The 17856-nt window shown below is 36.2% G+C and overlaps 1 protein-coding gene across 13 annotated transcripts in view; it reads right to left on the reverse strand.

Moving 5' to 3' along the window:
* The window catches only part of Dg (Dystroglycan), an 82709-nt gene that overhangs the window by 54047 nt on the left and 10806 nt on the right, over positions 1–17856 (reverse strand). For 8 of the 13 annotated variants that reach the window (XM_089735111.1, XM_089735107.1, XM_089735110.1 and 5 more), the window contains exon 2: positions 10739–10786. The exons of the other annotated variants lie outside the window; for them this stretch is intronic. The gene's annotated coding sequence lies outside the window, so the exon portion shown is untranslated. The remainder of the gene's footprint in view (positions 1–10738; positions 10787–17856) is intronic. 13 annotated transcript variants of the gene reach the window in all.

Genomic DNA, 17856 nt, shown 5'->3' on the forward strand with positions numbered 1-17856 from the left:
ATAAAAAAAACTGCAAATGTATTGGATTAATGGCAAATTTGGTTAGTTAACTTTATTAAAGCAGTACAAACAGACGAGATTATAATAATTGCAAGTACTTCGTTATTGTGTGTATTAGTTGTATTTTAAGAAAGTTCAGATTGAATAGGTCAACGTCTCTCAAATAGAAATAGAATTTTGTCTTCGGAACGCCCCTGGCCCATGCCTTTCATCGCCCTTACTTAGCAATCCGTTGTTACATCTCGTTAATGTGTCAACGGGGTTATCAATACCATATATTACGGTCTCCCACTATACTACTGTTTACGTTTGATATAATAGAGAAATTTATAAATGAGGACGGTTAACGACAGTTCCAGGAGGTTCATAATGGGAGGCGTGGGTCGTCGACCGAACTGTGCGACCTATTTTTACAAATTAAAAGGCAGTAACAATCGCCTCGTCAACTCATTTGCCTTTAACAATATCTCGTTCTCATTGTTTTCATACGAAATGGGGTTCACATGTCTGTTATGTTTCTGTAGAACATATTATTTTTCTTGTTTTTAGCAGTATTCTTATTTTTTTCCGATGGAAACTATTAAGGTTAATGATAGATTATGATGATAAATAAATGAGAGCCCACTTTCAAATGACCAACAGTCTGCGGTCGAAAAAATTATCGAAATCAACTTGCACAGTTATTGTTTCCCGTTTCATTCCATATAAACAAATCTACTCCAGTTTCTCCTACAGGAATTCAATTGACGCTATAAGCGGAATGACTTGATCAAGTGCTAGATTAGATTTAACCTAGCAGTTTCGATTGAAACATTACTCGTCTTACTGAGCTCCACCTAAAGAAAAGAACTTTCAGCAAATTTAATGATCTCATATTTTTAATGAGAAAGCTGTTATCTTCAATTTATTTTTCTGTAACGAATCGTCTGTAAAGTAATGCTTTCGGTTTTTATCAAATTGGTGTTTTAAGACAAGAAGGGGTCTTTTCATTTCATCAGACTTCAGAATTTTTTTTTAGCACTTTAGCATTAAATATTGGTTTAACTAAAAAAATGTAAACGTTAGTTAAAATGATGACACATATTTTCATCTGAGCTTAATCATATCGTCCTTCAAGTTTTAAAGCAATCGAGAGCGGTCTAATTACTATGTTGTAATGTACACAGAGTGTAATAAATTAGGCTTATCTAGACATTTGGTCTATATAGCAACGATTCATCAATGTCGGAGTTCTGCAACGGGGGACGTCTGCCATGTTCGCGAAATTGAATTGATTCTATAGGAAATAATTATACAGAGTGATGCTGCCATATGGGATAATATAAATTGACTTGAGCAAACGTTTAATTCTGAATGGAGAAGTAAAGTTCCGTATACGAGAGTACTTGCAGCTTTTAATTTGCCATCATACAAATGCAATATTTAATGGGTTACATCTGAAAATACAGATTACCTCTCAAGCTATTCCTAATTTATATTATATTACCTTTTCCCCAGCGGCTTCCTTTTGCTCTACACTTTATATTGCGTGGGTGGGAGATCCGAATTGAACAGTGAGATAAAAGATCTATCTTTGGCCACCGAGTTGCATATATCATGCGCGCCCACTAAGGCGCTTGAACCTCGTATAAAAAAATATAAGATAAAAGATAGTTTATGCAATGTTTTCAGGCTACTTTAAAGCCTAAATGTGTCTGTCTAGATATTTTTATTTGAATATTTCCGACCGCCACAGAACGAGAGAAGCGAGATTTTAGTCTAAATTTCAGCATCCCAATATTTTATTGCATACTAGCTGACCCGGCAGACTTCGTAGTGCCTCAATTGATAAATAAAAGACCTAAACTGTTGTATAAAATAAACTTAAAACAAACAAAAGGAATTCGTTCGACGAGGGACATATCAAAGGAAAACTAAAATTGTTATTTTTATTTAATTCTGAGCATTTTCATATTTATCTTTATCTTTTAAACCTTCAATGGACTTCTACAAATAATTCAAGACTAAAATAAGCCAAATCGGTCCAGCCGTTTTCGAGTTTTAGCGAGACTAACGAACAGCAATTCATTTTTGTATATATAGATTGAAAGTGTCACAAAACGTACTATATCAATGACTATACCAACGACCCATACATGGGAAATTCCTTTTTCACTTTAAACAGATTTCCGAATGTAGATAAACAGTTTAGTTAGAGCATGGCACGTCCAGCAATCGTCCATTCACAACGGGGCATTGTATGTAAATCGCAAACGTGACCTTTTTCAGGCTATTTCAGGATATAATAGAAAAAAAAACGTCCATCCACTTGTCTTCTTTTAGTGCAGTATCAAACAAGTCGAGAAAAGGTTCTTAACAAAAGCGAGGCTCAGATTTTGTTATATGTATATTTAGGTAGTAGTAATTAGAATGAGTTTTCACAGTTTAGATTTCGTAAAAAATCGCTTTCATGTTTGTAATATCAAAAGTTTTCACAAATTTTCATTTTAAAAGATTTCAAAAATTTCTGTAAGCTAATTTTGCGCGTAACGACGTAAGTAATTTAGAAATATCCTTATCATTCTAAAACATACCCTCGGGGTAATTTACGTCTGCACTCGAATTATTTTAGCCCTAAATGCCTGACACACATCACCTTTGCGCCACCTTCGAGTACTGATTTTTAAGTTTCTGCCGCGGAGTTAATAGAAAATAATATTTAATAATGACAGTATGGTATAGATCAACGTTCCAGACAAAATTTAATTGCTTTACTTTTTACATTTGGTTACAGAAACATAGTTAAATTGCAAATATGAAACTTTAACAAATAAAGTAAGTTAATCAAGAGAAGCATTAACAACGTATATTATGTAAGCTTAAGACATTGATCATTGTTTTGTTACAAATCCGACAACTCCAACAGCAAAACATAACTTGAATTAAACTTGTGCGAATGGGTTGGAACGGGCTTCTAGACAAAGGTTTACCGATAAATAGTACGCGGCTTTGTTACTCGCAATCTGGGCGTTCGAGCAACCGAACACCGTGACCCAAATACCATATCAATGGGCCAGTTTATACCTTCTGCCGCATTTACCGACTAGCTGTTAGCTGTTACATTTAGCTAAAGGATAAGCAATATTAACAACGCAACGATCAATTCTGAACTAATTGTAATGGTCAATAGCGTGCGTATTAGCGATTTTACGTAACAAGTAACAATAACTTGTATTGAATGTCATTGACCTACGTCGAAGTGCTCGCGATCAAATTGATTAAGCGATATTATAGTACAAGGCTTCACGCGCGTCGGTTGTGTCGATGCTCTTTAATTGGCTTAATTACTAACCATCCTACACAGAAGCGAACGGCACGCGCTGTGCATCAGCTTATTAGTTAGTTGAATTCACATTGGAATGCAATGGATATAAATACACGCTTTTCATCACTGGCAAGTTTGTTTGAAATTTTATGATGTTACACTTGAACGCCGTCGTCGCGTGTGTGCTTCTTGGATATTGAGTATTGACCTCATATCAGCATTATGACTTATTATCTATACTAATATTATAAAGAGGAAAGATTTTTTTGTTTGTTTGTATTGAATAAGCTCCGAAACTACTGAACCGATTTGAAAAATTCTTTCACTGTTTGGAAGCTACACTATTCCCGAGTGACATAGGCTAGTGATATAATCTTTTGAGAAAAATTAGGGATCCTTACTAAAACTCCAATAATGTAAACCAAGGTGTAAAAAAATACCCAAAATATTATTTATATAGCGTGCCCTGCGGAAACTATTGATGATAGAATAAAATAATGTACTACGACTTTGTAGAACACTTTATTATTTACAAAAAGTCTCGCGGCAGCATATGTCTAACTATTATAGTTATGCCGCAATAAGTATTGTTTTGTTTAAAAAAATGAAACGTCAAATATCGTTGAAATTTTTGTTAAAGACCCGAGCGAAGCCGGAGCGGGCCGCTAGTTTAGATATAAAGATGCTTAATATTAAAAAGCAAGAGTGATAATTCTATGCGTTATTGCGTAGGTCGTTTCGCAACAACACAAACGCATCCAACTTCTCTGAATAGCTGCTGTGACTCAGTCTGCTGACTAAAGGATCACCGGCTAAAATAACTACGATTTCGTTTATTTGTATAATGTAGTTTTCGTGTCACGATCGTAATACGGTTCTGATTATAATTGGAGTCACTGAATATGACTACTATGGTACAGATTTAACCATCATTTGCGCAATCGAGTGATCGCAGTTGACATTAATGAAAATACTGGAAGTCCTTATTTAGAGATTTCGTGGAGAACTAAACTAGTTTCTGGATCGAGATTTCCACATACAAGCTTCTTTCAATTGCTTTCATACAAAAGAGAGCTGCTCGATCTGTTGACAATACTGATCTCAGGGATCTCGGGAACTAACAAAAAAATGTATTGGTATTTTTTATGTACCTACCACGTACACAATATAAGCATTTGAAACAGCTGAGTTTGTTTGTGTTAGTGTGAAACAGTTGTGAAACTGCGTTCCGAAACGGCGTTGAGACCATAACTATTTAATAACGCCTATTTGATTAAAAATATATTGGTCTCTCTGAACCACTGAGTCTACGGAGGGAATTCGGTTTTCTTTTTGGCATCTACAGTATGTTATCTGGAAGGTTCTAAGGAATCGTTTGAGGTGATCCCGTCACCTTTTTACCATTTCATCACACGTTATCGACAGAGTTCACCCCTACTATGGAGGGCTGCGTCGTTACATCGTTTTTCAGACATTATTTTTGCCACATACCACCGACTAGCCAATAAACTCCGCTCCCCAGTTTTTCCTGAGCTCTGTGTCCATTTTCGAACGAAATTTGAAACATGGTAAACTTGATGACCCTCTGCCTTCAGAACAATGTAATGAATTTGGTATTTTTAATGGCAGGCGTAGAGGTTTTGATGGAACATCAGAAAAACGTAATGAATTTGATATTTTTAATGGAAGGCGTAGCGGTTTTGATGGAAAAGCTATCATCAGCTCGCGACAGTTCATAAAAAAATATTGAATAACATAAATGCATTAAGGCGCTGCATCTGGACACGATTTCAAATGAGCTTTGCATGTGCTCACATGTCTTAACCTAAAGCTTAATCATATATCACGTTTGATCGTACGCCTCGAACGAAATTGATTTTCATTGAATTAAAGTCTGTCAATTTTTATCATCATTGAATTATTCTGACAATTTTTATCGTGAAAATAACTAACTCTTTCAGTTTGTTGTGATGTTACACAGCATTTTTTTTAAATCGGTAAATAGTTAAAATGCAAAGGAACTTTTATTTTAAAATCAAGAACAGTATACCTCTGAAACTGTATTCAGTTTAATATTATACTATACTCCATGTTTTATTTGTACCTACTTTGTTAAAATTTCATCTCGTAGATCTAGGCATTTCCAAAAATTAAGTGGTGTGTATTTTTTTATTAGACAGCTGCTTAACTTACACAAGTGTTAGATTTAGTTAGGTCGTAAAGATTTTTAACTTAGTAGTTATCTTCAGTTCGTATGATTTTGATCAGGAAGACACACCAGCATAAAAACTTAAATGTGAAGGTGTAATTGCAAAAGCTAAATATAGAAAATGTTCTAGTTGCCATAATAGGATGACAAGCCGTCGCCGTCAATTCCTAAAGCAGACTAGACCAGAGCTTTTAACGAGCTAGGAACTAAGTACAAAGTGAGAATGCAACTTGAGTATGCTACTTGGAAGTATATGCGTATTAAGTTCTAGTATAGGACATAATTGATCATACGTTTGGCTTTGATGAAAAGGGCTTTAATAATGGAATACCAATTGTGACTTCGCTATCTAATCTTAAGATTCACCGTTGCATTATATTGAGATGTATAGCAATTAGTTTGACGATCTAAACCAGTCAAATACTAATATAAAATTGGTCTGAACTTGGGTTAGAGCATGTGGCAATACAGCATTCCACAGGAATGAGGATCGAAAGAATGTTAACGAAGCTAATGTCAAGGCAGGAATAAGACGATAGGATTATTAAACAAAAGGTTGCGTTAATAATTTTTTAGGGTTTAAGGATTACTGCTGGCTGGAAGACTTTTCCAGTTTCATCATGACGGGTAGGTGCGCTCGAGCTCAATCGGGAGGAGTAGGATTTGTTAACAGCTGCCCGAGCACCTCCGAAGGAGGTCTACCTGCTGGAGGGCAGATACTTCGCGAATGCATCGACCTACCTTACAAAAAAGGGATTGAAGGGACTGAAAAGTGTCTATGTGGGGGGCCACCTGAGCCAACACCACACTCGCATTATAGGGCCGTATTCATAGTATCACCTTATTACGCATGGACATTTTACTCGCCGAACTTTAAAAAACGCGGCGCGGTCGCGGACGGACTTTATGTGTGGGCGGTGTATCCATGATAACTACCAGATACTTGATCTTCCCGAGCCAGAGTATAAATTGGCTGAAGAGGGCGATCGGTGGAGGGTCGCGTTAAGGCTGGACCCTGTATTAAAGGCGGTTGAAAAGAGATTCTGATTTACAACAAATTCCAATTATTTTAAATGGACATAAAAGTCTCCTAATTTTGATTAGATTGAAATGCACTAAACATGTTGGTTTTTATTTACAGCCATGTGGCCGTGATGTCCTTATCTCAACGTCCTGGTGTCGTTTGCACAACAACAAAAAAGGTTTGCGAACGTTTCATCGCCTCAATGTCTAAATTTCGTATGTCCAAACGTGAACTTAGCTATTTCAATTTATTACATAATTATTGTCACTGTAAAATGGATTCAAATTAAAAGAAGTTTCGTTAGAACAATGTTTTAGGGTCATATTTCCAATCTAGCAGCGCAAGTGGCAAAAATAAGAGGGTAAGTGAATATTACTAATTTTCAATACCTCTGGATTTTTTCCTATAACCCTTTTTTTAAGCATTAAGTGACAGGATTAGACAGAAACCCTGAAAAACAAATGGGAAATCTGATCGGTGTATATGGCCTAGCGACCGCCGGTGTACTCTTTACAATGCTTCGATCCTGACGGTATCTACGATTTTTTTTTGCAATTTTACTAACCCCGAAATACTTGCGCAATCAATGAAAACATCGTGTAGCAAAATCATAATTTTATAAGTTACTAGACCTACTCGTTCACTTCGCTGGGCATTTAAAATTAACATTACTATTAGGGAGTCCAACACTCATATAAATATTAGCCTATCCATTAAGTACATGTATTTTCTACGTGGATACCAAGTTTCAAGTCAATCGGATGCATGGTTCAGTATATAAAACGGATCATCCGTAAAAACCACTATAGATTTATACATTAGTATAATATATATAGATGTAGCATTTTTTGTCTGGCAGGTTGACATCGCCAATATGTCGGTCTCTTATTTCGCAGTTGTCATGCGTTCTGATTTTATAACTTTTTCATTTAAAAGCAGTACTGAATATAACCATATACACATAATATGATGTATTTATAGATTTGTAATCATTTAGTGATAAGAGATGCCTAAGACCTAATTTGTTATTTATTTACATTATATTATTCTATAGGTTATGGCATTGATAGATTGACGTATGTAGATTTAACGACTCGGCGATCACATCCGCCGCTTTTGTGGATGCCGGATGCCGCAAAATAATACGCTCATAAAACATTTGTTTTACAAAGTAACCAAAGATTAAGGCGAAATAAGCACAAGGTTATCTTTAAAATAATACATGGAAATTTTTCCCATAACCCTTTTAAAGTAAATGAATGATTTTTGAATACACTATTATTTTGTACACCTACAGTTTCTATTGTTTTCAAAATATTTAGCGATGATAAACAAAGAAAGTTTTTTTTTTGTTTTATACGGTTTACTCTTTTTGTATTTGGATTACCCCGCTTATTCTACACATATTTCTTTTTCAATTCCTTTTTTAAATAGTTCGAAAATTGTCAAGAAATATATACTTATAGTAATGAACAATTTTTTACGACGACAAACTACTCACTACGAATTACGACTTATATTTATGAACTGAATATGAATATTACATGGTTATTCAGTGTACGCATACAAAAGCGGTTTTGTGCTTTTGTTCCTACAACAAAAACATAGAGTAATTGTTTTGTTTTGTATAATATTGTAACGACTTCACCAAGTATACCAGTAGAAATAAAATGTGCTATTATAATATCATCGTTTCGACATAATAATGCGGTGCATATATTTTATCCAATTAGTTAAATTGGTACCTAACATATTAACTTATCAGGTCCCAATGGTTACTTTAAACATTAATTCAATTAATAATTAGGGATTACCTTCTTCTTGTCCTAATCCCATTTGGATGGGTAGGTACACCATGCCTAATTTGTTATAATTTGATGTGGAGTACAGATAAATGACCGTTTCTCCGCTTTATCTTGCTCTTGCTCATAATTATTTCCCTTCCTAATCACAGATAGCCTAAGGGGCTATTCCAGAGACCGTGTGGTCGTGGCCTAAAGGACAAGACGTCCGGTGCATACGTGTTGAGCGATGCATCGGTGTTCGAATCCCAGGCGGGTACCAATTTTTCTAATGAAATGCGTAATTAACAAATGTTCATGATTGACTTCCACGGTGAAGGAATATAACATCGTGTAATAAAAATCAAACCCGCAAAATTATAATTTGCGTAATTACTGGTGGTAGGACCTCTTCGGAGTCCGCGCGGGTAGGTACCACCACCCTGCCTATTTCTGCCGCGAAGCAGTAATACGTTTCGGTTTGAAGGGTGGGGCAGCCGTTGTAACTATACTGAGACCTTAGAACTTATATCTCAAGGTGGGTGGCGCATTACGTGGTAGATGTCTATGAGCTCCAATAACCACTTAACACCAGGGTTAACAGCAATAAATAAAAAAAACCTCTCTCTATAGGTCATCCAATTCCGTTTTTGTAGTATAGCCGTCGGAGCACCTTGGTACGTGAGGAACGTAAATCTTCACGACAATTTAGATTTAAATCCGTTACGTACACATCACATCAAGACAGCGACAGAACGTTTCTTCGGCATGCGGCCCGATAACCCCTCTTATCGTAGCTGCCTCGAACTAAATTTCCGGTCCAAGCCACGGGGCAATGCAAAGTGGCCATCGCCTTAAACACGTCCTATCGGATCCTCCCGGTCCACTATCGATCCTTTTAAGCTCTCCAACACCGATGATTGCGGGGTGTGTTTCTGGGCTTTGACAAGAGGCACCCTTCTTTCTCGCCTGATCTTTTTGGTGGGTCACGATTCCCATTCAGTGGTTGATTCAGCGAACCACTGCTCTTGCTACCAATATGTTTTTATGTAAGTTTTCGTTTAAGCCGTTTGTTTGCCCGATGGCTAATAAAAATGTTATGTTTAAATAAATTATGTACATATTTTACTGTGGGCTGTTGATGATGATGATGATGATCTACATATAATTTTTTTGAAGTTGATATATCCATTGTTACGGTCATTCCGAATCTGAAAGTCCTGTTTAAGAATTACGTAAGCCTATTGAAAATTAGCAACTTTTAAACGATGCATGCTAAATAAATTCTCGTTAATGAATGTGAAACAAAAAAATGTGTATAGTTCGGATGCCCTAAAACAATCAATCCGTGTGAATGCAATTCAATTTTAATATAATACAATTTCGTATACAATTCGAATTTGTATTACCTATAGTATTGTATTCATATTACAACAATGATATATATGCACATCAAATATTTATATTACAATAAACAAGCCATGCCATGCAGTATTTTGAAGATTAATGCGCCGGCCTTTCTTGCCGTCTGTCAAAAGTATGAGACCCACGCTTATTAAGTACACCTAATTCAGTTAATGTTCAAAATATATGCTTTCATAAAATATGCTCTCGGAATCGAAAATAAAGAAACAGTTCAAATGTTACATTCCATGGATATCACCTTATTTGCATACTTTTAAACTATTTGTCAAATTCTTTAATAATAAAAAAATTAAAATTTAAAATAAAATTAAAGGCTTTTATAATAACTACGAGTAGTAATAAAATGTATTATTATGCTAATTTAAATTGCTGACTTTAGCTCGTATATATTCATGTCATATCTTCAAAACAAAATGTCAAACGGTTCGACAAGAACTGATAAATCATGCGTGGGGTTATTTTCTCTCTTACTTATTTTATTTACTCTCAGTAAATAAATACTTGTTTAAATACATCATGTAACGATTTGTGAGGTTACTTTATGGTATTATTGAGCAAGCTATGTTAGTATACAGTATATGACTAAACTCGAATATTTTTTTTTTTGTTAAACATTGGTGCTCTGAGGAACTGTTCGAGATGATACCGTCATCTCGTTTTTACCATCGCACCGCCCGCCACCGGGGTAGAGTTCATCCACACTACCTGAAGCCACTGCGGTCATCCACAGTGCGTTTCCAGAGGTCTTTTTTGCCACGTACCTACCATCCCGCTATGGAATGAGCTCCCCTCCACGGTGTTTCCTGAGCGCTATGACATATCCTTCTTCAAACGAGGCTTGTGGAGAGTATTAAGCGGTAGGCAGCGGCTTGGCTCTGCCCCTGGCATTGCTGAAGTCCATGGGCGACGGTAACCACTCACCAGGGCGTGTGCTCGTCTGCCTACAAGGGCAATAATAAAAAAAACTCTTCGAAGTCTCTTAATTTAATACATACCTTAGAATTCGTTATTGGAAACATACATCGGAAACAATTGTACAGTATCTGAATATAACGAAAGGAGACAGTCAGTCGGAATTCAGAGTTCCATGCCGATGCGTACTTATACGATTAGTTGACCCGTCTTGAAGTTGTCGAAATTTGAACAGTATAATATGATAAGGTTGTCGATTGCTTAATGATTTCAATTTTCTAATAAAAGCTTTCCAATATTTTTATAACTTTATTCAAAATAGTATTAAAACAAAGCAAATCGATTCAGCTGTTCTCTAGGGATGCGCTTACCAGGGAACGTTCGCTGACGATTCCGCTCGCTTTAAATTCTTTATGTGTTGATAATATTGAAATAAAACGAGTCCTTTTTTTTAATTCTAAGATAAAGATAGATATAAGTTCTAAGGTCTTAAGTATAGCTACAACGGCTGCCCCACCGTTCAAGCCGAAACGCATTACTGCTTCACGGCAGAAATAGGCAAGCTGGTGGTATCTACCCGCGCGGACTCACAAGAGGTCCTACCACCATTATTTCTATATAATAAAATTAAAATAATACTTCTAATTATTTTTTGAGAGTATTTTCCAACAATCGACCCACATATTATAATGATCATCGGCGTGCCTGAATGTTTCGGTGGCGAAGCAGTCACATGCGTTTCGATTCGAAGGGTAAAAGAAACGCAGCAAATATAATATGATAATAGTCTGACGTAGTCATTTTTTCACTCAAATAACCGGTTACTTGGAAAAATTAATAGTTGTAGGTCACGTGGAAGGAAAGAGAAGGCGAGGAAGATTGCCAACCAGATGGACGGACATTGTCAAGGAGGCCACAAACTCCAGCGTCCCGGGCGCCATTAAGCAGGCCGAATGCAGGCAGCATTGGAGGAAGCTGGTGCAAAAAATGGACCAAGGTGGTCACGACCCTCAGTAATGAGGAAACGACAAAGAAGAAGAAGAACCGGTTAGTTGATCTGCCATTGTTGGGGTTCACAAGAAGAACGGACATTTGCTGTTTTAGTAGAAATTAATATAGGGTTTTTAAAAATCCTAACAAAGAAAAGTCTCTCTCTAAGCATTTCATTTCGTTCGATTTGAAAACAATATTACGCTGCCTCGAAAACGTTTGTTGGCTTTCCATTTTCAAATAATTCGTTACAAAGCCAATTTCAGCCCAAAGTTCAATATAAGCAGAAGATACAATAGACCTATTACTCGTTCTTCCGTTCTAAGAACGCAAAGCAATATGGAAATGCCGTATCCACACAAATTCCTTATTGGCATCCAGCGCAAGTCTCTAGACCCGTTTTAATCAAACGTTGCCTGGGAATTTCATTACAGGCCTCGTAAGTAATAGAGAACATTTGCTTTTAGTAGAGGATATCGTATCGGGCGATTTCATGCGGTGAGATTTACAGGCGACACCTCAAAGTTACGTTAAGGTATTTAGACGGGCTTTTGTGCGATTTCTATGGGAATACCTAGGTGGCACTGAAAATTTCGGGAATTAACGAAGTGACACAACATTACTATTTAAAAATGTATTTATTGCTTTTCGAAGTATTCTCCGCGAAATTTGACACATTTTTCCATACGATGGAACCAATCATTGAAGCAAGTTGGGGTCTCCAAAATGACCGTTTTGTGGGAGTCCACAGCTTCTTCAGGTGATGAAAATCTCTGTCCACGCAATTTATTCTTTATTTTAGGGAAAGTATAGAAATCATTAGGGCTTAGGGGCTGTACGGCGGATGGTCTAATAATTCTATGTTTTCTTGCTCTAAAAACTCTTTTGTTCTGTGCGCGGTGTGAGAACTCGCATTGTCGTGATGGAGGATGATGCGGCGGTTGCAGTTCTCTTTACGGAGTTCAGAAACGACCTGTGGCAAACAAATGCTAGCATACCATTCTGCATTAACCGTTCTTTGTCCCTCAAGAGGAATAGTCGTAACATGGCCGGTTTTGGAGACAAACGTGGCCACCATTTTTTTTGCAACACTCCGTGAACGATCAATTTTTGTTGGCTTTAACTCATTTTCGAACACCCAAACTCGTGACTGGTTTTTTGTTTCGGGTTCGTACGCGTATATCCAGGATTCGTCACCTGATACAATGTTGTATACAGCATTTGAGGATCCTGCGTGGAATCTTTCGAGAGTTCTGACGCACCAAGTAAGGAGAGCCGCCTTTTGCTCTTCACAGAGCGAATGCGGTATCCATCGGGAAAACAACTTTTTTACACCTAATTGTTCATGCAAGATTATTTATATTTGACTCATGCCAATGTCTAAAGTTGCCTGAATTTCGCGGTATGTCACATGTCGATCTTTCTCAATCAGCTTACGCACAGCATCAACGTTTTCTTGGGTGACTGCAGTTTTTGGACGAACTTGACGGGGATCATCACTGAGCTTGACACGTCCACGTTGAAACTTAGCAAACCAGCGATAAATTGTGGTTTTGGATGGGGCTTCATCACCAAATGCAGAAATCATCCGGTCAACACACTGTTTTTGTGTTAAACCACTTCGAAAGTCATAATAAATCATCGCTCTTGAATTTTCTCGAGTCAATTCCATTTTCTCAACGACTAAACAAGTTTGACAAAACCTCGTGACAAGACCGAGAATCTTTTTTTAAATAAATAAATGGTATTCCATTTTTAAAACCAAGAAGTTTTCAATTAAAAAGATTTTAATATGACAGGAACAGTGGAAATATTCCATTCCCGATACTTTTAGTGCAGCCCTCGTAGACAAAACGCAAAAACATAATATTATACAAAAAGCTAATCTTAAATTATACTATTACGTCGACTAGCAAAAGTTACTTCCAAATTGTGCTGGGCGAATTTTCAGAAATTGATTCTTCTTAAACGAATATTTAAAACTAGCGGCCCGCTCCGGCTCTGCTCGGGTCTTTAACAAAAATTTCAACGACCTGGTTTTATTTTTTAAATAAAAGAACACTTATTGCGGCATAACTATAATAGTTAGACATGCTGTCGCGACACTTTTTGTAAATAATAATATGTTCTACAAAGTCGTAGTACATTATTTTATTCTATCATCAATAGTTTCTCAGGGTACGCGATGGAAAGAATATTTTAGGTAATCTTTTTACACCTTGGGTTACATTTTTTTCAAAAAAGATTATAGCCTATGTCACTCGAGAATAGTGTAGCTTCCAAACAGTGAAAGATTTTTCAAATCGCTTCAGTAGTTTCGGAGCCTATTCAATACAAACAAACCTCTCCTTTACCTCCTCTTTATAATATCAAGTATAAGTATAGATATAGACGAGTATTCCCCGAGAACTAATATGCTGCCTCTCATCATAGTATTATATCATCATACAAGTAAACGGCAGTCAGCATTATCGTTGTGTACCTCGCATTGTGGAAGTTTATTATGAAGTTTCGGCTTTTTGACTTTATGAATCGAATGGCTTTATTTAGAAAATACACACATGCGAGTATATCATGAAGCAGAAACCTGAGAGAGGGAAAATGCAACTTTCACTTACTCGTTATATGTTGACTTTTAAAAAGCTTTAAAAAACTATTGGACGAAGTTGTCAAAACAAGAAATTCGTGATCAGTAGCTGATATTGTATGTATTGAATTCGCTAAGCACAAAGTTTATTTTTTATACTGTTAGGAAATTATAAATTGTGAAACAGTTAACAAAATTTGCTTTAATTTTATTCAAGGTCAAAACGAAAGCCACTGAATTTACTAAATATTATTTGATCCCAGATCGGACCTTTGGTATTCACGGTTGACCCGAGTCCCGAAACCCGATTCATATAATTTTAGGCCTAAGCTTATTTATATTTTTATTGAAAATGAAAGTTAGATATAGAATTTAAAATTTAGCCGTATTAAAATTTCCCTGGATAAGGCTTAAGAATTAGATTTGTAATGGGTTTTTTTCAGTATTTTAGTTACATTTAGTATCTTATACTCGTATATATATTCATAGTCTTAAATGTCGGAATAAAGTTGTTTCGTATTTTTTGAATCTTTTTTACAATGGTTTCAATAAAGTGTAGCTAAACATATTTATGATTGTAGTATGTGTGCCAACTTTTCTGATAATTTGTTGCCATTTTGTAGTTAGTGACATAGTCCCATTGCTGTGGAAATTTCGGGACCCACGATAAAGCTGCGATAAGCAGTTTTTTACCGTCCTCTCTTAGTATTAAACTTAAACTACCGCAGTTCCAAAGGTATCATTATTTGCCTAGTGTCCACACAATGAAATCGTATTGTGGTACAAAAAAAATAAAATTGGTCCATATATACATGACGATAACTTTTTTTATTGACAAAGTTCATCTCTATACAACAATAAATCACTTACTATTAATGGAGTGTCGGACAATATTTACGAAAGTTAAAAATCATAATAATTTTGTCACCATAGTGCAAAATATAGATTCTATTTTTTTTTATTGCTTATATGGGTGGACGAGCTGACGACCCAATGGTGACTGGAGCCCATAGACATCTACAACATAAATGTCGTTACCCACTTTGAGATACGAATTCTAAGTCTAAATTTTTACAGTACAACCAACAGCTTCTCCACCCTTTAAACCGATACGCATTACTGTATCAAGGCAGAAATAGGCAGAGTGGTGGCAACTACCCGTGAGGGCTCACAAAATACCCTACCACCACCAGTATTCGGAACTACAATTTTGTTTTTTAATTATATATTTAGCAACATTAAAGTATTTAGATCAATTCTTTGTAAATTTATAATTTTATGTATTACTAGCTGACCCGGAAAACATTGTTTTGCCATATATAAGATTTCTAGGGAATTTTTAGTGTTCAAAAAAAAACCTCATTCAATCACATAATATCTCATTATAAAAAATAAATGTCCAAAAAATATAAATAAAAAATTAATGTTAGGGGCGGACAACCCTTATCACTTAGGGGTATGAAAAATAGATAGTAGCCGATTCTCAAACCTACTGAAGGTACATATAAAATTTCATAAAAATCGATCAAACCGTTTCAGAGGAGTATGGTAATTAAGTCGTCGTGGCCTAACGGATAAGACGTCCGATGCATTCGTGTTGAGCGATGCACCGGTGTTCGAATCTCAGGCGGGTACCAATTTTTCTAATGAAATACGTACTCAACAAATGTTCACGATTGACTTCCACGATGAAGGGATAACATCGTGTAATAAAAATCAAACCCGCAAAATTATAATTTGCGTAATTACTGGTGGGAGGACCTCTTGTGAGTCCGCACGGGTGGGTACCACCACCCTGCCTATTTCTGCCGTGAAGCAGTAATGCGTTTCGGTTTGAAGGGTGGGGCAGCCGTTGTAACTATACTTGAGAGCTTAGAACTTGTATCTCAAGGTGGGTGGCGCATTTACGTTGTGAATGTCTATGGGCTCCAGTAACCACTTAACACCAGGTGGGCTGTGAGCTCGTCCACTCATCTAGGCAATATAAAAAAAAAAAACATTGTGACACGAGAATTTCATATATAAGATTATAATTTACGGAAACAATTTTTTCATTAAATAGTGCTTAAAGTGATGAGAACTTATAATATAAAGCACAGTTATGTATACTCAGGTAATGCAGAGGCTTTAAAGGATACGGACGGTCTCATATCCCTAGTGAATTAAAATGAAGACGATCGTTGTCTCGAAGTACCTCCGTTGAATCTTACATACGACAAGACACCCGCTGAATATTTGATCTGAAACATCAAAGCCACGACCTTGTCCAAATATTACATAATTCACGTTTTCATATCCTTTGAGTTTGACAATCGTCATATTTATGAGACGAGTTTGATTTCATCGGTACCTAATTAAACAACCATCATTGCGTAACTAAACATTAATTTAATTTTATACCCTGCAGTTAAACCTCATGGTAATCATCACATAGAATGAATACACACGGAAATAATAAATTATGGAATCAGAAATGTTTCTGTACTTGTGGCGATCATTTTGTATCTATCGCAATGAAAAATAATCGTAAGTATCGAGATTTAAAAAATATATTTTGTAACTTCTAGTCTCTAGCACAGAGAAGTTTTGGAAAAAAATAATGAATCCAATTATTTTTATTTACTTAGTGTATTATTTTAGATCAATGATACCAGCAATAATTGTTGTTGTGCCAGTTGTGGACGCAAATAAATATAGCATATTTATATGATGGAAAGACAGACATATAACATTCAAAACAACAGCAGGTAAATTGAAAGTACCATAATGGTTAAACTAATCGCCCAGAGCAATCTATTGGATTCCTCATACAAAAGAAATAGATAATGAATTTGCTGAAATACAATATACTATGTAAAATGCTTTCGGCTGTGATGTCTAGAATAGCACGAACCCATCTCTTCCCGTAAGGGTCGTAAAAAGCGACTGACGGATTCACTGAAGAATGGACAATAACATTCTCAAGTATCATACCAGCGTTTTGCGATCGGTATTTATTGTTATCAGAGCTACTGATATATAGATAGTACGCTCGCAGAGGTAAGTGCCGCTACTCTGTCATATTACTGGTGCAAAGCAATCTCGCGTTCCCATTCGAAGCGAGAGATATCCGTTTTATACATAATTGAGAGTTCGCCCACATATCTCAGGTCTTTAATCATGTTGTGATGTATATGCGTTTCGCTAAAAGTCATATTACAAGTGGACCGCGAAACCGCTTTATAAACAATGAATAAAAAATATATTACTAGTATAATAACTGAAACGATGGAATTTTGGAAATGGAATGGAATCCGACTTTGGAATGAACTTCCCTCCACGGTGTTTTCCGAGCGCTTGACATGTCTTTCTTCAAACGAGGCTTGCGGAGAGTACTTTATGATAGGCAGCGGCTTGGCTCTGCTTCTGGCATTGCTGACGTCTATGAGCGACGGTGACCACTTATAATCAGGTGGGCCGTACGCTCGTCTGCATACAAAGGCAATAAAAAAAAACGAGACTTAATGTTGAAAAATATAGAAGAGAGTTTTTTGACTACATTATTTAAATTTAAATGAAGCAATACCTCCGTTCTTTTTTACCCAACATTTTTTTTTTAATTATGACTATCTGGAGTAAGTATCT

The sequence above is a fragment of the Bombyx mandarina genome, chromosome 19 (assembly GCF_030267445.1).
Source record: "Bombyx mandarina strain Sakado chromosome 19, ASM3026744v2".
Lineage (NCBI taxonomy): Eukaryota > Metazoa > Arthropoda > Insecta > Lepidoptera > Bombycidae > Bombyx > Bombyx mandarina.